Below are 23,809 nucleotides of genomic sequence, written 5' to 3' on the forward strand. Positions count from 1 at the left end.
AAAAAAAAAAAAAAAAAAACAACAACTAAAGGGATATTTGGTATAATTGACAGAAAACTCATAAAGACTGGTTGTAACTTATGTTTGAAGCTTAAAGACCTAACAAACTAATATCTTTAAGCTTTAAGTAGCTATCATTTAATTTATCAATTAAAGCTCTGTTTATATCATATTGCCAGATTTAGCAAATAGAAATTATAAACATATACACCTTAAGTTTTAGTTTCAGATAAACCATGAATTTTTTTAGTATGTTTCTGTCTTATGCAATATTTTGTGTATTTTATCTTGTAACCCTATTAGAATTTTTAAAATAGTTAAATGTATTACTGCATTAAAAACAAAGACAAAAGGCTAAATTATTGCTATGTAAAAATGTGCGCAAATTCTATTTGCATATAAAATTCAAATACTTGTTTCTAGCACCTACTACTTTAATGAAGTAAGGAGGTTTATAAAAGTTAAATGATCACGCATAATTATATTAGGGTGGCTTTGATTTATTTTTAAATGTCATTTCAGAACATATTAAATTAAAAGGCTATGTAGACTGTGAAGCCCTCATTTTCTGCCCTAGATGACAGATTAATAGTTTAACCTTGAGCAGAATATTTAAAACAAATGTTTGTTTTGATGTAAGGTTATTATAAGTGGACCATAGATCTTTCCTGACAAAACCCAGAACCAGTGTGGCACCTTGGGTTTCATATCATCATCAACTTGAAGTGCCTTGAGGGGGATACCATGGTAGGAACAGAACTCAGGAGTTCAGTCTGAGAACTAACTCACTGATGCTCACAGAGAGAATGGAGTCTTACCATCTCTTCAACCTTTCTTTTTACTAATAAATACTTGGGGTTCTACTCTCAAGCTTACATTTTGTAATCGGCAAAATGGGGCTGCCTGTTTCATAAGGCTATTGCAAGAATCAATGAGACAAAAGCATTTTATCTGATCAAATAATTCGTATAAACTGAGGGTACCCTTAAGAGAGCTATCTGAATCACTCAGCCAGAACTTGAAAGAAATTTAAAGATTATTCAGTGTCTCTTTCCGTAGAGATGACATTAAAAGGCTTTCTCATTAGCACAAAGAGAAGCCAAAGCAGGGCTAGAGCCACACCCTTTGGTCCTCAATCCAGGGCTTTTCCTAACTTCACTATGTTCCCCCTTAGTTAGGGGTGCAACAGCCTTATCCTAGACGCTAAAATCTGACACAGTGTCCTAAGTGTAGAGTTCAAGGAAAGACAAGATGGCAGGAGAAAGGCACATAAAGTAGAAATTAAAATAGTAACAGGATTGGCAATGCAAAGAGCAAACTGCCACCCAGGCTGTCCAAGATCATAATAGCAATGGGAATTGTTCTGACTTCCAATTTGGCATCCTCCACATCAATCACATTTAGCGATCCTCATGTAGGCTTATGGTGGGAGCGGTCAATATCATCACTGCTGCTGTCATGAAGGATTTAGGAAGAGTTGTACAAAGGGAATTGGCCTTCCCTCTTCCAAAGAATACCCTTATGGCAACATGGAAACATCATCATTCTTTTTATACACAAGAGGTCTTAGAACAGTGTTTGGTGCACAGCAAGAACCAAATATAGATTTTGTAGTGATCAGAACTCATTCAGATGCACCCAGCCAGAAGTTCATTTAAAAATTTATTCCTTTAGGGAAATGGTGCATGAACCGCTCTGGCATGCTTCACCATGGATGGGTGGTTAGGTAGATGGTGGACTGAGTGAGAAAACAACAAAACTCTTACTAAATAGTGACACCATTTGAAGAACCTTGCTAGGGGCCTTGACATACATCACCTGGTTTCAGCCCTGTGACCATTAAGTGAATAATTGTATCATGTCTGACACAGGAAGGAACTGAGGCTCACAGAAGTAACGGGGATTGTGAGGGGCTGCAGAGTGAGGATGTGGTAGAGCTGAGGGCTTCTGCGGACAAATCCAGTTTAAAGCAATGGTTTATGAGATGCTTTGGATGTAAGCAAACCTCAGTCTTCAAGGGCTTTAATTGGACTTTTCTTCCTATTATGTGAAGAATAGAAAACACTTAATCATGGGAAACGTTCTCTATAAACCAAGTAAGATATAAGGAAGATATAGAAATGTGGAAAATCTGGTTTGCTTTGTTTGAAAGAAAGACTGAAGGAGTCTTTAAGACCCGAGGAGAAAAGAAAGAAAAAATTGCCCATTCAAATAGCCCAGGCAGGTGAAGAAAGGATGAAGAGGACCGCTAAGGAGGGGAAAGGAAAGGAGACTGGGGGTGATTGTCACAGCCCAAAGTGAGACTTCCAGGCAAGATTAGGGAAAGCCATCTGGACGGTCATAAGTGAAACTGTTGGGACATCATGAGCCTGCATTAACCTAGAATGCGTCTGATTATCAATGGGCAGCTTAAGAAAAACAATACTTGTCATGTGGCAAATACAGCGGAATTAAGTGTCAATTATTATTTCTTTTTTTTAGTCCATGACCCGCTGAATCAATTACTTTTATCTGCACTGATGGAAAATGAAGAGTTCCCCTTCAAAACAACTTCAGGGCAGCTTGTGCTTGGGAAGCAAGCACGTGGAATCAGCCTGGCTTCTGCCTTCTTCTTAAGCAGAACAGGCTTTATCCATCTTCAGAGGTAGAATAAAATTAAAGACAAAATAATTGATATGTTATAATAGGAACAAATCCAGTCCTCTTCTCTGAGGTATTAATCTTATTATAAGGAAGAAGAAAAGACAGCAAGAGAGAGGTTTTGTTGCTAGAGCTGGAAAACTCTTTCAGATAATCTAATAATCACTTATTAGAATAAAACTAAATATGTGAAATGTTTTTAACTAAAAGCAGGATTTTCAAATATTATATAAGCTAACCATAACATATGGCATTGTTTGAAGGCATGCTCTTTAAAGTGAGAGCGATTCTGTAACTGTAAGCTACTTTCAGAATCCCATCTTATTGTTGCTAGTCTCTGGACCCCACACTGTGTTACTGCAGTGGCTCCATTGTGGCCGTGCAGGGCGACCCGGGTGGAAATTAAAATGACAAAGCGGCTAGTCCAGCATCCTCCCTGAGGCAGATCTCTCTAGTTACCCTGCAGCGCTCCTCACCCACAAATTCACAGGCGGCCAACCCAAACTGTGCGTTTTCAAAAGAGCTCATTACTCACGGCTGCACGGCGCGCTGAAGGCGTGTCTACCTCCGTCCTCTCTGGAGGCGGGTATGTTAAGGAGACTATCCCTTTTCATCCCCCCAGCAGCTGCAGTGGCCGAGCCCTGCTTTCCCAGGCTCAGGGGACCGGATGGCCAACCACACCGCGGAGCCCGCTCATCCGCAGGCCGGTCCTGCAGGTGTCCTTCTCGCAGGTTACCCAGCTGGAACCTCGGACTTACCGGGGGCTGTGAGCATCAGGGTCTCCCTGCCTTTGTTTTCCTCCGGTGCCATCTGCAGGTCCCAGCGTGACTGTCCCGCAGCCGCACTGAGTACAGGCGGCTCCTGCCGCAGTCAGTTGCTCCCCCTATCCAGCGATCTTTTTTTTCTTCTTAAAGAGACAGGACCATCATCAACCTTAGGTGTCAATAATGCTGCAAATGCAGCATTGTTGTTCAGTGTGGGGGTGATAGCCAACCACAGATTTTTTTTCTCTTCACCGGCAAAGGCTAATTTTTAGCAGTAGGTATGGCTAACAGAAGACTGGCTCTGTTAAACACACCAGCTATGTGACCTTAGACAAGTCACATGTGGGTCTCAAGTATCTCAAGGGAAATGAAGACCTGGCAATGTCCAGATGAAAAATCTTGTCATTACCAAAAATAACAAAACCTCAGCCACACACTCACAGATAAAATACAACAGAGTGTGTTTGCATTCCATGCTGTAGCTCACAAACTGCTTTTTGTATGTTATTTGGAGTTGGATATGAGGTTCCAATGGTTTTTTTTTAAAAAAAAGCATTCACTCAAAATGTGTTGTAAACTGTGAAATGCTATACAGAGGCAGTTCTAAGTTGAAATTTCTAGTCTCCCATTTAATAATAAAAAATATTGTAACAATAAATCAAATAGAACTCTATTTTCTGGTTTCCTCTGATGGGGGATATGAAATACCACCAGCATTTATTTCATTTCAGCCCACAACTCTCTGGCTACTGGCCTGGACATGCCGTATTCCTCCTGATAGTCTCCTAGTAGAACTGCCCACTTTATCCATATAAACCCAGAATTTCGGCTTGTCTGGAAATACCGGAGCTTGGAAGCTTCTTGTTGCTTTGCTCCTGTGGAAAATTCCCCTAAGTCAGCTTAACCAAATCTAGATCTGAAAAGGCTCAAATGATCTCGCCTGGGAGAAGACCACAGCAAGCCCCAAATATCAGCACCAGCTGGGGAAGGAGAACCACTGCTTCTTGTCCCTGGGCCTTCCCTGGGCTGACCCAGAAGACGCCACATCTAATGTTGTCTCCTTCACATCCTAGACTCACAGATTTGTATACGTATAATTTTCTGGGAGATAGAGGGAAACCTCCTGTTCAAAGGAGTAAATAATCACAAGCAAAGCAAGTTTCTATTGGAGAGAAATGGTGTCTTGTGGGGCCTTTTCATTGAGTTCTCACTATAGCACCGTGCGGACCACCAGTCAGTCCCTCAGTGGCATGTGCCTCTGGAATGAGCCTGCCCCTCTGAGGCTACCACCATTCTAATGTGGTTCAGCTGTCATCAGTTTAACTCAGCACACAACTGTTGAGCACCTGCTGTATTCCTGACACCAGCTAGACTCTGTGGACTAAATGGTGAATACCCAGTGTGTAGCTCACCCAGCAGTCTCTTCTACTCACAGCTGTAAACCATTACAACCCCATGGGGAAAAGTTATAAATAAATATATGTAAACTATATATAGTTTTCAGAAAGGTAAGACCATTTTGCCTGCCTGCTCCTACTGAATAAAGATGTCCCGTGAAATACTGGTTATTTGGAAATAGTGTCACTTAGCCAAGTGTGGTGATACATGCCTGTAGTTCTAGCAACTTGGGAGGCTGAGGAAGGAGGATTGCCAGGAGTTTGAGACCAGTCTGAGCAACTTCAGGCTGGGCACAGTGGCTCATGCCTATAATCACAACACTTTGGGAGGCTGAGGCAGGTGGATCTCTTGAGGCCAGAAGTTTGAGACCAGCCTGGCCAACATGGCAAAACCCCATCTTTACTAAAAATACAAAAATTAATTGGATGTGCTGGTGTGCACCTGTAATCTCAGCTATTCAGGAGGCTGAGGCAGGAGAATTGCTTGCACCTGGGAGGCAGAGTCTGCGGTGAGCTCAGATCGTGACACTGTATTCCAGCCTGAATGACATAGTGAGACCCTGTCAAAAAAAATAGCAAGACCTCACCTCTACAAAAATTAAAAAATTAACCAGGCATGGTAGTGCATGCCTACAGTCTTAGCTACTTAGGAGACTGAAGTGGGAGGATCACTTGAGCCCAGGGGTTTAAGGTTATGTTAAGCTATGATGGCACCACTGCACTCCAGCCTGGGTGACAGAGTGAGACCCTATCTCTAAAATTTAAAAAAAAAAAATAGTGTTGCAGTGTAGAGGTTAAAGTATAAGTACCCTTGTGATCACTGCCAGTGATACACATTGTTACTCTCACAACTAATGCCACGTGTTTCTATGTGGCTTTCTACACATTTGGAAGGTGATTTCACGTGCATTGTAAGCCCTTCATCCAGATATGATGGCACACGCAATAAACCTTGTGAGCTCAGTTATACCCATTTATGCTATTGGAATGTTGTCAAAAGATTTAGACTTTGTCCTAACACCTTGAGAAAGCAAATATTTCTGGATAATTCATGAATCACAGATCTTCCACATTCTGGGCAAAGACTGACTTTTAACATACCTAGGTCAGAGGTCAGTCTGTCTGTGATGGTTCATTTAAGGTGTCAGCTGGGCTAAGGAATGCCCAGATAACTGGAAATGTATTATCTCTGGGTGTGTCTGTGAGGATGTCTGCCAAAGAGACTAGCATTTAAATCACTAGACTGGGTAAAGAAGATTCACCCTCACTCATGTGGATAGACATCATCCCACATATGGGCCTAGATGGAACCAAAAGTCAGAGGCGAACACATTTTCTCCCTCTCCTTGAGCTGGTACATCCCACCTTCTACCTTGGACATCAGAATTCCTGGTTCTCATATCTTCGGACTCCGGGACTTAGACCAGCACTCCACCTCATTCTCAGGCCTTTGGCCTTGTACTAGGACTTAACACCATTTGCTTGTGTGGTTCTCAGGCCTTCAGACTCAGACTGAGTCACACCAGCAGCTTTCTTGGTTTTCCAGTTTGCAGATGGCTGATGATGGGACTCTCTGGCTTCCACAAACATATGAGCCAATTGCCATAATACATCCTCTCTTATATATCTATAAATATCTTTGGTTCTGTTTCTTTGGAGAACCCTAAGACAGTATCTTCACCTTACCCTAAACTGAGCCCAGAACATGAGAAAGCATACCTTGGTGCCACAGCTGCCCAAAACCACAGAAGTGCAGCCAGAGGACGAGTCTCTGCCACTTGTCCAGAGGTTTCAAAGAGATGCTCCAACATGCTGGCTGCTTCTCCTGGGTCCTCCCAGCTGGTGCTCTTCCCACAGTGCCAGACTTTCTTTCCAGCCACATCATGTGGCCAAAGCTCTGTTCACATGTGGCCTGAAGACCACTTGGCTTTCTTGGCCTCTTCCTCAAAGCTGTATGAGGGTCAGATTTTATCAAGTCAGAAAGGTTAGCATCTCAACCTGAATGATACCAGCTAAATCTCAGCATGTAGTCATAGTTTTGGAGTCTTAGCTTCTGCATCTGTGATGGTTAATATTGAGTGTCAACTTGATTGGATTGAAGGATGCAAAGTATTGTTTCTGGGTGTGTCTGTAAGGGTGTTGCCAAAGGCGATGAACATTTGAGTCAGTGGCCTGGGAGAGGCAGACCCACCCTCAATCTGGGTGAGCACATTGTAATCAGCTGCCAACGCAGCTAGGGTAAAAGGAGGCAGGGGAATGTGGCAGTATTAGGCTTAGTCTTCCAGCCTACATCTTTCTCCCGTGCTAAAGGCTTCCTGCCCTTGAATATAGGACCCCAAGTTCTTCAGCTTTGGGACTCTTGGAACTCTGGCCACAGACGGAAGGCCAAGAGTCTATGCACTGTTGACTTCCCTACTTTTGAGGTTTTGGGACTTGGACTGGCTTCCTTGCTTCTCAGCTTGCAGATGGCCTATTGTGAGAGCCCACTTTGTGATCGTGGGAGTCAGCACTCCTTAATAAGTTCCCCTTTATATATACATCTAAACTATTAGTCTCATCTCTCTAGAGAACCCTAACACCACCAGTTTTACTAACTCCCTGGCACATCATGCCAGCATGGCTTAATGGCAGTGCTTGTTCTTGTCAGGGATTATAGAGATTAAATTTCTACAGTCCAGGAACTGTCTGAGAAAGTCACATGATTTTTTACCTTCAGTTTCTTCATCTGTGAAATGGAATAGAAGCATACCTCATTTTATTACATTTCACTTTATTGCATGATGCAGATTCTATGTTTTCTACAAACTGAAGGTTCATGGCAACCCTGCCTTGAGCAAGATTATTGGAGACCTTTTTCCAACAGCATGTGATTACTTTGTGTCTCTGTGTCACATTTTGGTAATTCTCACAATATTTCAGGCTCTAATTACTATATCTGTTATGGTGATCTCTGATCAGTGACCTTTGATACTGCTATCATAATTGCCTTGGGGCTCCACAAGTGGCACCCATGTAGGACGGTGAATGTAATTGACAAATGTGTGTTCTGACTGCTCCACCAACCAGCTGTTCCCTGTTTCTCTCTCTCTTTCTCTCCCTCTCTCCCTCTCTCCCCACTTGTCTCTCCCAGTCCCTCTTCCCTCAGGCTTCTGTATTCCCTGAGACACAACAATATTGAAATTATGCCTATGGGCCAGGCACGGTGGCTCACACCTGCAATCCCAGCACTTTGGGAGGCTGAGGCAGGCAAATCACGAGGTCAGAAGTTCTAGACCAGTCTGGCCAATGTAGTGAAACCCCGTCTCTACTAAAAATACAAAAAATTAGCCAGGCATGGTGGTGTGCACCTGTAATCCCAGCTACTCAGGAGGCTGAGACAAGAGAATTGCATGAACCCAGGAGGCAGAGGTTGCAGTGAGCCAAGATCGCACCATTGTACTCCAGCCCTGGTGACAGTGTGAGACTCCATCTCAAAAATAAATAAATATATATATATATACACACACATACACACACACACACACATATATGTATATATATGTATATATATATGCCTATGAATAGCACTGCAGTGGCCCTAAGTGTGCAAGTGAAAGAAATTACGTGCCTCTCACTTTAAATCAGAAGCTAAAAATGAATGAAAAATGCTCATCATTAATCATCAGAGAAATGTAAATCAAAAGCACAATGAGATAGCATCTCACACAGTCAGAATGGCTATTATTAAAAATCTAAAAAATAATAGATGCTGGGGAGGCTGCAGAGAAAAGGGAACACTTATATACTGTTGGTGGGAATGTAAATTAGTTCAGCAATTGTGGAAAGCAGTTTGGAGATGTCTCAAAGAACTAAAAACAGAATTACTCAATTCAGCAATCCTGTTCCTGGGTATATACGCAATTGAAAATAAAATTGTCCTACGAAAAAGACTCATACACTTATATGGTCATCACAGCACTATTGACAATAGTAAAGACATGGAATCAACCTTGATGCCCATCAACAGGTGATTGGATGAAAAAAATGTGGTACATATGGAATAGTACACAGCCATAAAGAAGAATGAAATGGAAGCACCTGGAGGCCATTATCCCAAGTGAATTAATGCAGAAACAAAAAACCAAATACTACACAAATACTGCATGTTATCACTTATAAATGAGGGCTAAGCATTTGTATACATAATGTGGGCATAAAGATGAAAAAAGACACTGGGAACTGCTAGATGAAAGGGATAGGGGATGGGGCCAAGGGCTGAAAAACTACCTGTTGGGTGCTGTGGTCACTACCTGGATGATGGGAATCATTTGTCCCCCAAACTGCGGCATTATGCAATATACCTGTGTAACAAACCTGCACGTGTACCTCCTTAATCTATAATAAAAGTTAAAACCATTTTTAAAAAGCTAGAAATGATTAATCTTAGTGTGCATGGCATGTCCAAAGACTAGATGGGTCAAAAACTAGGCCTTTTAACTCCAAAGAACCAAATCATGAATGTAAAGGAAGAAAGAAAGAAATTGTTCTTGAAAGAAATTGTTACTCCAGTGAACACATGAATGATAAGAAAGTGAAACAGCCTTTCAATTGATAGGAAGAAAGTTTTAGTGGTCTGAATAGAAGATCAAACCAGCTACAACCTTCCCTTAAGCCAAAGCCCAATACAGAAATAAGCCCTAATTCTCTTGAATTCTGTGAAGGCTGAAGAAGGTGAAAGGTGTATTTTGTGAAAGGTGAAGTTGCAGAAGAAGAATTTGAAGCTACCAGAGGTTGGTTCATGAGGTTTGAAGAAAGACGCCATCTCCTTAGCATAAAAGTGTAAGGTGAATCATCACATACTGATGGAGAAGCTTCAGCAAGTTATCCAGAAGATATAGCTAACAATGGATGAAGGTGACTACGCTAAGCAACAGATTGTCAATGCAAGTGAATAATATGGTTTGGCTGTGTCTCCACCCAAATCTCATCTTGCATTGTCATTCCCATAATCCCCACATGTCATGGGAGAGACCCAGTGGGAGGTAATTGAATCATGGGCACAGTTACCCCCATGCTGCTGTTCTCCTGATATTGAGTTCTCACTAGATCTGATGGTTTTATAAGGGGCTTTTCCCTCTTTGCTTGACACTTCTCCTTGCTGCCACCTTGTGAAGAAGGACTTGTTTGTTTCCCCTTCTGCCGTGATTGTAAGTTTCCTGAGGCCTCCCAGCCATGCTGAACTGTGAGTCAATTAAACCTCTTTCCTTTATAAATTACTTAGTCTCAGGTATGTCTTTATTAGCAGCATAAGATTAGACCAATATGGTGACACAGCCTTCTAGTGGAAGAAGATGCCATCTAGAAATTTCGTAGCCAGAGAAATTAGCTTCAAAGGACAGGTTAATTCTTGTTAGGAGATAATGTAGCTGGTGACTTTAAGTTGAAGCCAACTTTATTTACCATTCCAAAAAGCCTAAGTCCTTAAGAATTATGATAAATCTGCTTACGGTTTACTGAATATTTTAAGTCCACCGTTGAGACCAACTGCTCAGAAAGAAAGATTCCTTTTAAAATACTACTACTCATTGACAATGAACCTGGTCACCCAAGAGCTCCGATGGAGAAGTACAAAGAAATGAATATTGTTTTCTGCCTGCTAACACAGCATCAATTCTGCAGCTCATGGATCAAGAAATAATTTTGGCTTTCAAGTTTTATTATTTAAGAAACACATTTCTAAGACTATAGTTACCATAGATAGTGATTCATCTAATGGATATGGACAAAGTAAATTGGTAACCTTCTGGAAAAGATTCATCCTACATTCCATTAAGAACATTCATAATTCATGGGAGAAGGTCAGAATATTAACAACATTAACAGGAATTTGAAAGAAGTTGATTCCAACCTTCATGGATGACTTTAAGGGGTTTAAGACCACAGTGGAGGAAGTGACTGTGGATGTGGTGGAAACAGAACTAGAATTAGAAGTGGAGCCTGAAGACGTGACGGAATTGCTACAATTTCACAATAAAACTTAAATGACTGAGGAGTTGCTTCCTAATGATGAGCAAGTGGTTTCTTAAGATAAAATCTACTCCTGCTAAAGATAATAGGAACATTGTTGAAATGACAACAAAGGATTCAGACTATTCCATTAAGGTAGTTGATAAAGCAGCAGTAGGGTTTGAGAGGATTGACTCCAATATTGGAAGAAGTTCCACTATGGGTAAAATGCTGTCAAACAGTATCCCATGCTACAGAGAAATCTTTGGCAAAAGGAAGTGTCGATTGATACAGCAAACTTCATTGTTGTCTTATTTTAAGAAATTACCAGCTGGGTGTGATGGCTTACTCCTGTAATCCCAGAAATTGGGGAGGCCGAGGTGGGTGAATTACCTGAGGTCGTGTTTTTGAGACCAGCCTGACAAACACCGTCTCTACTAAAAATAGAAAGTTAGCCAGGCAGGGTGGCTCAGACCTATAATCCCAGCTACTTGGGAGGCTGAGGCAGGAGAATCACTTGAACCTGGGAGGCAGAGGTTGCGGTGAGCCAAGATTGCTCCATTGCACTCCAGCCTGGGCAACGAAAGCAAAACTCCATCTCAAAAAAAAAAAAAAAAAAAAAAAAAAAAAAAAAAAAAAAAAAAAAAAGAATAATTGCCATAGCCACTCCAACCTTTAGCAACCACCACCCTTATCAGTCAGCAGGCATCAACATCAATGCAAGAACTTCCATCAGTAAAAGATTACAACTTGCTAAAGATTCAGATTATCCTTATAATTTTTTAGCAATAAAGTACTTTTTGGGAAGGTGGGCAAGAGTGGATTCTCACTCCATTGCTCAGGCTAGAGAGCAGTGGTGCAACCTTGGCCCACTGCAACCTCTGCCTCCTGGGTTTTAGGAATTCTCCTCCTTCAGTCTCCTGAGTAGCTGGGACTACAGGTGTGCACCACCATGCCCAGCTAATTGTTTTTTTGTATTTTTAGTAGAGAAGGGGTTTCACCATGTTGGTCAGGCTGATCTCAAACTCCTGACCTCAAGTGATCCCCCTGTCTCGGCCTCCTAAAGTGCTGGGATTACAGGCATGAGCCACTATACCCAGCCTGCAATAAAGTGCTTTTAAATTAAGGTATGTACTTTTAGACATAATGCTATTGCACAATTAATAGACTACAGTGTAGTGTAAACATAATTTTTATTTATACTGGGAAAACAAAAAATTTATGTGACTCATTTTATTGCAGTATGCACTTCATTGTAGTGGTGTGAACTGAACCCACAATATCTCCAAGGTATGCCTGTGTTTCAGTACAGGAGTACCAAATATTTGACACATGGTAAGCATTCAGATCATAGAACTTTCTAGTATTTATATGTTACTTTTCCAGCTTTGAGATACTTCCCCAATTTAAGAAGTATAATTTTAGAGGCAAAGGCAAGACTATTGTCTTTAAAAGCTGCTGACATCTTTCAGCTCAAGACTTTCAGAAAACCCCGTTACATTTCTAACAACAACAAAATGACTCCATGACATGTTCTAAGAAGGCCTTATAGACCCCAAAGTATGAAAATATAAAGGCTGACCCAGCATAGTGGGCCACACCTATAATCCCAGCACTTTGGTCAGGAGTTTGAGGCCAGCCTGGCCAACATAACAAAACCCCATCTCAAATAAAAATACCAAAATTAGCTGGGCATGGTGGTGTAAGCCTGTAGTCTCAGCTACTTGGGAGGCTAAGGCAGGAAAATCGCTTGAACCTGAGAGGCTGAGGTTGCAGTGGGCTGAGATTACACCACTGCACTCCAGCCTGGGTGACAGAGCAAGACTATGTCTCCAAACAAAAGGAGAGAAAATATAAAGGGCACTCAGGTACTAACAGAAGTAAGACCTAGTGAGCATTATGGGTCCTAAACACAACTGGGCCAGCGTGTTAAAGACAACAACTGTGTTGCAGCTTCCTCTGAAATCCCCTAGGCTGCAGCCCAGAGTGGGCATGTAGAAGATGTGTGGCCAATGCAAGCTGACCAGAGGAGACTTGAGGCAAAGCACACATTGGCCACACACCTTCTCTGTGCCCACCCTAGGGTGCAGGCTGGGGGATTTCAGAGGAATCTGCAGTGTAGCTGGCGCCTTTAAACATGCTGGCCCAGTCGTGCTTAGGACCTACAATTCTTACAGGGTCTTACTCCTGTTAGGGACCTGAGTGCCCTTTGTATTTTCATACTTTGAGGTCTAGGCAGAGCCCACTTTTTCCTCAGGCTATTTGGTTCTGGTGCCTATGTTTCAAACCTGTCAGTGGATCCCTAAACTTTCTTTTTTCTTTTTCTTTTCTTTTTTTTTTTTTGAGATGGAGTTTTGCCCTTGTTGCCCAGGCAGGAGTACAATGATGGCATGATCTCAGCTCACTGCACCGTCTGCCTCCTGGGTTCAAGAGATTCTCCTTCCTCATCTTCTCGAGTATCTGGGATTACAGGTGCCCACCATGCTTAAATTTTTTTTTTTTTTTGAGACAGAGTCTCGTTCTGTCGCCAGGCTAGAGTGCAGTGGCACAATCTCGGATCACTACCACCTCTGCCTCCCAGTTTCAAGCAGTTCTCCTGCCTCAGCCTCCCAAGTAGCTGGGATTACAGGCATGAGCCACCACACCCAACCTGAACTGTTTCTAGGAAGGCAGCTTCTAGAAGTTCAGCTCTAACCAAACATCTCCTGCAATTTTCTTATGCTGAGATATACAGAATAAACAGGTCCCTCCAAGGCATGGGCCTGCAAACACGCAGCTTCTTTAGAGGGAGTTGTCTATACAAAGCAGAAATCACGTTCCTTTGGTCCGTGCTTTGCAGTGTAAGCCTACTACAATGAAGAGTGGCAGACATGGCACCTTAATTGCAACTCACTGAATTCTACCACACAGCGCAGTGTAGTCAAAATTACACTTGATTTTTAAGGTGATGTTTAAAACCTCCCGTAGTCACCTAAAACACACCAACAAAAAGGGCTCATTAATTTACAGGATTATCCACTCACTAGAAAGGGAATGTTGTCAATAACCCAAACCTCCCTGAGGCCACGAAACAAAACAGGATCTATTCAACTAGGAGTTATCTCAGGTCAGCCACCCAGCTGCTGCTGTTGTAAAAAAAAAAAAAACTTAAGAGATAGCTCTTTTTAAATATATAAAATCCACTAAAATGCAAAAATCCTACCACTCAGAAAAACAGCATTTTAGTGGGTGTAAACTACCCCAGGTTATTTCCTAGCACATATGTGCAATCAACAATTTACTTATTTATTGCATGCTCTCTATCCTTAAGGCTCTACTGCACATACTACAGGAAACAAACAGCAATAAACCAAACAGGCAAGTGCCCTGAAATGTGGAGTTTACATTCTAGTGGGGAGAGACCAACTATAATCAAATAAGCGTATATGCCAACTGGTACAAGAAATATTAAGAAGATTAAGCAGACTAAGAAAATAGAATGATGATGTTGTTCTTATAGGAGTTATTAAGAAATTATTTTAGGAAGTTGGGATAAAGGTCCTTGGGAAGTTTTGTTGCTTTTTGAAGCAGCTCCAGAAATGTTTCTTGTCTAGCAGGAAAGCCCCAGCTCTTAGAGATGGGCTAACAACCTTTGATATGCAAATGCAGTCTGTTAGAAACTGGGTCCACCCAAATGAGATTCACACCATTGTCTTCTTGCCCTTGCTACCACATGTGTCTGGCAACATGGTCACCACCACATATCCCCACGTGTGTAGAACATCATGGTTCCCTGTATTTGCATATTAAAAGGCTAGGGTGGGAGGGCCAGTTCCCCCCCAACCCCCCTCCAGAGGCTACCTGAGTGACATGTCTGGTCAAACCAATCCCCTGAGCCCTGTGCAAATCGGGCACCACCTCCTCCAGCTTCCTCATATAAGCGCCATGTTTCCACCACACTCAGGGTCTTCTCTCTCCGATTTGAAGCCCCCCTCCCTCTGTCTCTGTACAGGGGAACTTTTTGCTTCTTTCTTCTTCCTTCTTTTTTATTGCCTATTAAACTCTCTGCTCCTTAAAACCACTCCACATGTGACCATCTTGTGTGTGTGTGTGTGTGTGTGTGTGTGTGTGTGTGTGTGTTTTTGAGACAGTTTCACTCTTGTTACCCAGGCTGGAGGGCAGTGGCCCAGTCTCAGCTCACCGCAACGTCCACCTCCCAGCTTCAAGAGATTCTCTTGCCTCGGCCTGCTAAGTAGCTGGGATTACAGACATGTGCCACCATGGCTGGCTAATTTTGTATTTAGTAAAGACATGGTTTCTCTATGTTTGTCAGGCTGGTCTCAAACTCTCGACCTCAGGTGACCCACCTGCCTTGCGCTCCCAAAGTGCTGGGACTACAGGCATGAACCACTGTGTCCAGCCGTCTGTGTCATTTTATCCAATTCGTGTGAGATGAGCCCTGGTGTTCCTCCACTGGTCAGAGACATAACATTTTGGTACACTGGCTGGAAATCTGAGGTACAGCCTTTGTCGGAGTGGTGAGTGTGGGAGCAAGCGTAAAACCTGTTCTGTCATGCTGAGGCACTCTTAGCCTCTGTGTTAAAATAAATCAGTGGGCAACCATCAGCCTAGTACTTATGCTTAGCGTTGGCTGCTGTACCAAAGATACAGATGTGAGGCTTGCTGGGGAGAACATGGAGAAACCCCCATTACCCACAGGTACTGGGAATGTTGGCCATGCTTGAACTGGATTCTTTTCATGAGAGACCTCATCATCATGCGAGAATGGGAAAAGTTCTGAGGCAAATGAAAAGTTCTGTCCAGGGCACACCCTGGTGTGATTCAGAGGCCTCTGGACCGGGACACAGCCTCCGGCAGACCATTCCAGGTGTTGGCAGAGAATCCTCAACTATCCTGTTACAAAATTCTTCCTTCTCTATCTGCAGCCTCTTTCTCTGCATGAAATGTACAAGGATTTTTACCGTCTAGAAACAAGAGTTTTCCCCTTTTCCTTCCACAGTGAAGTTATTTGCTCCCACTTCTCTAGTGAGCAGATAGCATTTCTAAGCCAACAGCATCACTTTGTGGACATGGAAATCCTCTACATGAGGCACCCTTGGTTCCTCATTTTTCACAGTAAAGCTACAGCTTCCTTTTACACTGTTAGAAATCAGGCTCTAGGCCTCTTCTGGGAATGGGAAATCTCTGCTTTTAACAGGAGTAAAATGTCTTTTGTAGCCAAATTTTAGTCTTGATGTTGTCCCACTGGCAGGAAAATGGCCGTTCAGTTCTTGCATTTCTTTAAGACAGTTATTCTGTCTCCTGTTTAAGACGGTACTTAATCAGTAAGGGGGTTTTAAGTTCAGAAGTTAATCGGGACCATTTTTTTATGGGGAAATGCTTTAGCATGGGCCATAATAGCAGGATACAGAGTTCATTCTAGCACGCCTTCTCCCTTAAAGGGCCCTTGCTCAATTACGTGTTTTTCTTGAAATCCATCTTTTTTTAGAAAGGCACACAGGCCACACAAGTCTGGGAGGTTGAAGGGAAACAAAAGGCAGAAGACTAAGACTGCTGGGGGAAAGCATGACTAAGGCCCAAAAGTTTAGTTTCTCTGGTGCCATGGCTTGGAGTGTCAGGCCTGCGGTCATGGGCAGCACATTTAAATGAGTGCCAGGATTCAGGATCCAAAGAGAAAAAACAGTTGGGGGCCCTACTATTTTTGTTTTCATCCTGGATCACATACCGAAAGGAAGGACACTAAAAGGACACTTTTATTCTCACTTCTCCTTTTAGGTAGTAACAGCTTGTCTTTAACATGCACTCCCTTGGAGCGTATTTTAAAGCACTTGTACTCCTTCAACCCTAAACCTTTGAAGAAAAAGTGCCTTATTTTCTTTTGCATAAGGGCATGGCCTTTTTACTAGACCTTTGCAAGTGTTGCAAAATCAACCCAGCTTTTTTTAGGAATCATATCAGGCAGGCTTAAAGAGAATAATTACCCAAAATTAAAGAAGAAAGTTCTAGGGGAACCGTCTGAGGATTCCCTTATTTGGGACCACTTCATGTACCCTTCTCATTGCAGGACCTTAGGCAAGTAAAAGGGAGATTAGGCTGATTTTCTGATGACCCCAATAGGTATATAGAATCTTTCCAAAATTTAACTCAGGTATTTGACCTTTCATGGAGCTTTGTTATGCTGCTCTCAAGCTAAACCCTAACTGCAGCTAAAATAGGCAGCTCTGCAAGCAGAAAAGAATTTTGGGGATGAGCAGTATGTCGCCTATAGTAGGCTAAACGGGAAAGGAGAAAATAGGGCAGGCAAAGAAACAGGGGAACGCCATTCTCAATGGAAAAAGAGGCAATACCTCTTGACAACCCTAACTGGAATGCCTTTCTAGGTTTGTTTCCTTCTTCGTGGTTTAAAATGGCCTCTATCTCATTTGTAATGTTCTAACCTGGGAAAGGTTAATTTTCCAAACCTTAAAATGCTCGGCTTAAAGTTAAGCTAGGGGGAGCCCAGAAGCCTGATATGCCAGCAAAAGGGTAAAATCTTCTTAACCAGTTGGGCTTTTAGCTTCTCTCTCTTTGTGCAAATAGTAAAAGGGATAACAAGGATCATTGTTTATATTCTCTGTAAATTTATAATTGATGAAGAAGGATTTGTGAGGTTGGTCTTAAGCTGTAAACAATCTGGTGTGCTTTGCATGTCTTTCTGTATGGTTCTGTCAAAGAAAGGGTATCTTAGGTTAGGATCCAGGCTCAGGACTCCATAAGCCTGCAGTTCAAGCCAGCCCAACAAAACGGTCAGTAACAAACTTGGCTACAAGCCTCCGTCTTGTTTCATGTATTTGGGAACATGACCTGCAACCACGTGGCAATACTTTGTTTTAGTCTCCACCATTTTACAATGGTGGCTGTCTTCTTGTGCTAAGTCAGTTCCTGTGTGAGGGACACAAAATCAGATAAGCCAGTTTGTCAGTCTGGGTGGTGCCAGCTATCCATCAGGGGCAGGGTTTACAAAATATTTTATGCAGTGATCTTAAGAGCAGTTTAGGGAGGGTCAAAATCTTGTTGCCTCCAGCTGCCTGGTTCCTGGGCCATGGTTTCTAATCTTGTGGCTAGTTTCTTGATCTGGTCCCCAGGTAAGAGAGAAGTGTATCTTGGGAAATGGCCGCTATCATCTTTGTTTTAGACTATAAACTGTAAACCAGGCTCCTGTAAACCAGGGATGAGCAAGGACAGCTTGGGGGCTGGAAACAAAATGAAGTTGTTTGGTCAAATCTCTTTCACTGTCTCAGTCACAACTTTGCAATGACAGTTTCAAAAGCTGCCTATCACCCCTCTGAAAATACTTTTGCACAGCAGTTAAGTTGTAACCTAAGGAAAGCTTGTCAGTTTCACCTATGAGGTTACTTTTTGTAAAGTTCAAAAGCTGAAAATCTTAACCTCTTGGTATGGCTAAAGTCAAGTAACAAGGAATTTAAAAGGATTTTCTTAAAGAGTGCTCAGCTTAATTAAAAGTGAGTATTCAAATTATATGTATACTTAAAGGCTCTTTTCCTCTCAGTTGACTGAATTGTTTTTCCCCAGTTTTTGTCTTCATGCATGCATGAGAGACCCTAAGATAACTTCTGGTGGCATAGAACTCCTCGGGAAAAACAGGAGTTCCATGGAACTCCTCGGGAAAAACACACCCCTTTTTGGGGGGGAAAAAAAACCTTTGTTTTGCTCATTATACCCCCCAAATTAAATGTAGATAGTTCCCTCTCAAAATAAAAGGCTCTGCTCTGTTATGCATTGTGTTAACTACTATTTTAAATATGGGAGTATCAAGTTACTCACATTATGTTGTAACCAAGGGAGTTGGAAGGAAAGCACCACACTCTGAGTTCCAATTGAGAGTCCTTTATTGCCGGTGACTGAGAATCAGCTCACGCTCAAAAATCTCTTGGCCCCAAAGAAGAGGTTTGATTCTTTTTTGTATCTTGCTTAAGAGAGGGGAGGGGAAGCCTAGCTGAAGCAGAATTTACAGAAGCAGAACAAGCAAGTTAGATAAGGAGGCTGGTAACCAGGAAGCAGGAGGCTCCCATGATTGTTGATTACTAAGGAGAGTATACACAAGCAGTTCCCATGATTGCTGGTTACCAAGGGGAGTATTCAGTACTTGCCGATCAATCAATCAAGGAGGTATTCACAATAGCAAGTGGGCTTGCCAAACAGGATATGGTTACAATGGTTATATGCCCCTATAGTTCTAAGCACAGCATGACTCAGCACAGTAGCATGACCCAGGGTATGCACTCAAGGGAGAAATGGTGGGAAGGGTGAGGCGGAGGTTAAGATGGAGTCTGTCTGGCTCTCAGCAAGATGGAGTCTGTCAGGCTAATACAGGGTAGGTTAGCACAATTATGAGAAAGCTTTTATGTGTAATAACTAAGTAGAAAAGACACTGTAAGGGGTGGCTAATAGTAGTTATAAATCAGAGAAACATGCTCTTGGCTGTCTGAAAAATAAAGAAACATTCCATGGGGGAATGGGCTAATTACAAAATAAGCCAATTGGCTTTGGGTTGCCTTGCAAAAAAAATTCATGGAGTTGTCTATCTTTGGTCCTTGAAGTTGGTGACCTTTGGAAGACACTACACTGTCTTCTCACATACTGTCTCCCTCCTTTTGGGAGCCCAAGATCCAGTATAAAATGGTAGCCTTAATTTTAGAGATCTGTCTCCGCCTTCAGCTGTGCCTGCTTATTAGGCCCTAAAAATGCATGTTTACTGGCCCTGTTCCTCCAAGGTTTCCACCCTAAAGCCAGTGATTGAATTAAAAACCCGGCAAATGAAAGATCTTAACAAGTGCTGAATCTTGTCTGTTTGTGTTGCTATATGTGTTGTGTGTAATTACTATAAAAAGAGCTCTAATTGATTGGCTTAAAGAAAAATAAGTGCTTAAATCAAATATGTTTAGTTCTCCTGACAGTAATAAATAAAAATACTCTTGGTAGGTTTTTCTGGCAAGATGGCCGAATAGAAACAGCTTTGGTGCGCAGTTCCCAGTAAGAGTGACACAGAAGGTGGGTGATCTCCGCATTTCCAACTGAGGTATCTGGTCATCTCAATAGGACTGGTTAGACAATGGGTTCAGCCCAAGGAGGGCGATCCAAAGCAGGGTGGGCCATCGCCTCACGCAGGAAGCGCGAGAGGCTGGAGAACTTCCCCTAGCCAAGGGAATCCATTAGGGACTTTTCCCAGCACTCTGGCACTCTAGTAGGATACTACGCTTTTCCCACAGTCTTCACAACCCGCAGACCAGGAGATTCCCTCCAGTGCCTATGACTCCAGCAACTCAGGTTTCCAGCACAAAACTGGGCGGCTGTTTGGGAAGATATTGAGCAAGCTGTAGCTGGTTTTTTTATGTTGTTGTTGTTATTATTGTTATTATTTTGTACCCCAGTGGTGCCTGGAATGCCAGTGAGACAAAACCGCTCATTCCCCTGAAAAAGGGTGGTGAAACTGGGGAGCCAAGTGATCTGGCTCGGAGGGTCCCACCCCCACAAAGACCAGCAAGTTAAGATCCACTGGCTTGAAATTCTCTCAGCCAGCACAGCAGTCTGAGCTTGACCTAGGATATTTGAGGTGGTGGGGGAGAGACGTCTGCCATTGCCGAGGTTCAGGTAGGCACTTTTAACTCCGCCTGTGTAAATTCATCAGGAAGTTTACACAGTTACTAGGCGGAACCCACAGCAGCCTACCAAGATTACTGCAAGCAGACTGTGTCACTAGACTCCCTCCTTGTTGGGCAGGGCATCTCTGAAAAAAGGCAGCACCCTGTCAGGGACTTATAAATAAAGCCCCCACCTTCCTGGTACAGAGAAGCTAGGAAAGGGGGCTGATGTGGGTACAGCGTCAGAAGATTTAAATGACCCTATCCGGCAGCTCTGAAGGGAGCAATGGATCCCCTAGGACAGCGCTTGAGCTCTGATAAGGGACAGACTGCCTCCTCAAGTGGCTCCCTGAGCCCCATGTGTCCAGAGTGAGAGACATCTCCCAGCAGGGGCTGACAGACACCTCATACAGGAGAGTTCTGGCTGACATCTGGGGGCTACCCTTCTGGGATGAAGCTACCAGAGGAAGGAACAGACAGCAGTCTTTGCTGTTCTGCAGCACACACAGGAGATTCCCAGGCAAGCAGGATCTGGAGTGGACCTCCAGCAAACTCCAGCAGACCTGCAGCAGAGGGGCCTGTTAGAAGGAAAACTAACAAACAGAAATAAATAGTTTCAACATCAGGAGAAAGGATGTCTATTCAGAGACCCCATCCAAAGGCCACCAACTTCAAGGACCAAAGATAGATAACTCCATGAAGATGGGAAGAAACCACTGAAAAAAGGCTGAAAACTCCAAAAACCAGAACACCTCTTCTCCTCCATGGGATCACAACTCCTCCCCAGCAAGGAAACAAAACTAGATGGAGAATGAGTTTGAGGAATTGGCAGAAGCAGACTATAGAAGGTAGGAAATAACAAACCTTTCCTAACTAAAGGAAGTTGATCTAACCCAATGCAAGGATGCTAAGAGCCTTGAAAAAAGGTTAGAGGAAATGCTAACTAGAATAACCAGTGTAGAGAAGAACATAAACGATTTAATGGAGCTGAAAAACACAGCATGACAACTCCGTGAAGCATATAGAAGTTTCAATAGCCAAATCAATCAAATGGAAGAAAGGATGTCAGAGATTGAAGGTAAACTCAAGGTGAAATAAAGTGAGAAGGCAAGATTAGAGAAAAAAGAGTGAAAAGAAATATAACCCCAAGAAATATAGGATTATGTAAAAAGACCAAATCTACATTTGATCGGTGTACGTGAAAGTGATGGGGAGAATGAAACCAAGTTGAAAAACACTCTTCAAGATATTATTCAAGAGAACTTTCCCAACCTAGCAAGGCAGGCCAACATTCCAATTCAGGAAATACAGAAAGCACCACAAAGACACTTTTTAAGAAGAGCAACTCCAAGACACATAATTATCAGATTCACCAGGGTTGAAATGAGGGAAAAAATGCTAAGGGGAGCCAAAGAGAAAGGTTGGGTTACCCAAAAAGGAAAGCTCATCAAACGCACAGCGGATCTCTCTGCAGGAACACTACAAGCCCGAAGAGAGTGGGGGCCAATAATGAACATCTTTAAAGAAAAGAATTTTCAACACAGAATTTCATATCCAGCCAAACTAAGCTTCTAAGCAAAGGAGAATAAAATCCTTTAAGGACCAGCACATGCTGAGATATTTTGTCACCACCAGGCCTGCCTTACAAGAGCTCCTGAAGGAAGCACTAAACATGGAAAGGAACAACCACTTTGGAAAGTACCAGTGGAAACTACCAGCCACTTCAAAACATACCAAATTGTAAAGACCATGAACACTATGAATAAACTGCGTCAACTAATGGGCAAAACAACCAGCTAGCATCAAAATGGCAGGATTGAATTCACACATAACAATATTAACCTTAAATGTAAATGTACTAAATGCCCCAATTAAAAGACACAAACTGGCAAATTGGATAGAGTAAAGACCCATTGGTGTGCTGTATTCAAGAGACCATCTTGAGTGCAAAGACACACATAGGCTGAAAATAAAGGGATGGAGGAAGATTTACCAAGCAAATGCAAAGCAAAAAAAAAAAAAGGGGGGGGGTGTTGCAGTCCTAGTCTCTGATAAAACAGACTTTAAACCAACAAAAATCAAAAGACGCGAAGAAGGGCATTACATAATGGTAAAGGGATCAATGCAACTCTATTTAGGATAGAGCTAACTATCATAAATATATATGCACCCAATACAGGAGCACCCAGATGCATAAAGCAAGTTCTTAATAACCTACAAGGAGACTTACACTCACACACAATAATAGTGGAAGACTTTAACACCCCACTGTCAATATTAGATCAACGAGACAAAAATTAACATGACTATCCAGTACTTGAATTCAGATGTGGGCCAGGCATACCTAACAGACATCTACAGAACTCTCCACCCCAAGTCTGCAGAATATACATTTTTCTCAGCACCACATTGCACTTATTCTAAAATTGACCACATAATTGGAAAACACTCCTCAGCAAATGCAAAAGATGGATATCAAACAGTCTCTCAGGCAACAGTGCAATCACATTAGAACTCAGAGTTAAGAAACTCACTCAAAACTGCACACCTAGATGGAAACTAAATAACCTGCTCCTGAATGACTACTGGATAAATAAAGAAATGAAGGCAGAAATAAAGATGTTTTTTGAAACCAGTGAAAATGAAGACACAACATACCAGAATCTCTAGGACACATTTAAAGCAGTCTGTAGAGGGAAATTTATAACACTAAATGCCCATAAGAGAAATGAGGAAAGATCTAAAATCGACACCCTGTTATCACAATTAAAAGAACTAGAGGAGCAAGATCAAACAAATTCAAAGGCTAGCAGAAGATAAGAAATAACTAAGATCAGAGCAGAACTGAAGGAGATAGAGACACACACACAAAAAAAAACCTTCAAAAATCAATGATTTGTGTCCTTTGTAGGGACATGGATGAACCTGGAAACCATCATTCTCAGCAAACTGACAGAAGAGCAGAAGATCAAACACTGCATGTTCTCACTCATAGGCAAGTGTTGAACAATGAAAACACATGGACACAGGGAGGGGAGCACTACACACTGGGGTCAGTTGTGGGGAAATAAGGGAGGGACGGTGGGGGGTGGGGAGCTGGGGAGAGATGGCAAGGGGAGAGATGCCAGATGTAGGTGATGGGGAGGAAGACAGCAAATCACACTGCCATGTGTGTACCTATGCAACAATCTTGCATGTTCTTCACATGTACCCCAAAACCTAAAATGCAATAAAATAAATAAATGGGGAAAAAAAAATAGGTTAGTTTGTAAAGTTAAAGAAACAAAACAAAAAAGGTCAAGACTTGAAATGTTATGCAGGAATAGTGCTTTATTTGTATCTTTGCCATTTTTTATCTTCTGCTATGATTGTGAGGCCCCCC

At 42.4% G+C, this 23,809-nt stretch overlaps 1 protein-coding gene and 1 pseudogene across 3 annotated transcripts in view; one reads left to right on the forward strand and one right to left on the reverse strand.

The window, feature by feature from the left end:
• The window catches only part of SACS (sacsin molecular chaperone), a 98,819-nt gene extending 95,307 nt beyond the window's left edge, over positions 1–3,512 (reverse strand). For 2 of the 3 annotated variants that reach the window (XM_017514726.2, XM_017514722.2), the window contains exon 1: positions 3,399–3,512. The gene's annotated coding sequence lies outside the window, so the exon portion shown is untranslated. Of the gene's footprint in view, positions 1–3,175; positions 3,342–3,398 lie in introns of those variants that run through there. The other variant, XM_017514723.2, reaches the window with a different exon arrangement.
• Positions 3,308–23,809, forward strand: part of LOC119468935 — a 26,649-nt pseudogene continuing 6,147 nt past the window's right edge.

The sequence above is a fragment of the Cebus imitator genome, unplaced genomic scaffold, assembly GCF_001604975.1.
Source record: "Cebus imitator isolate Cc_AM_T3 unplaced genomic scaffold, Cebus_imitator-1.0 Scaffold536, whole genome shotgun sequence".
Lineage (NCBI taxonomy): Eukaryota > Metazoa > Chordata > Mammalia > Primates > Cebidae > Cebus > Cebus imitator.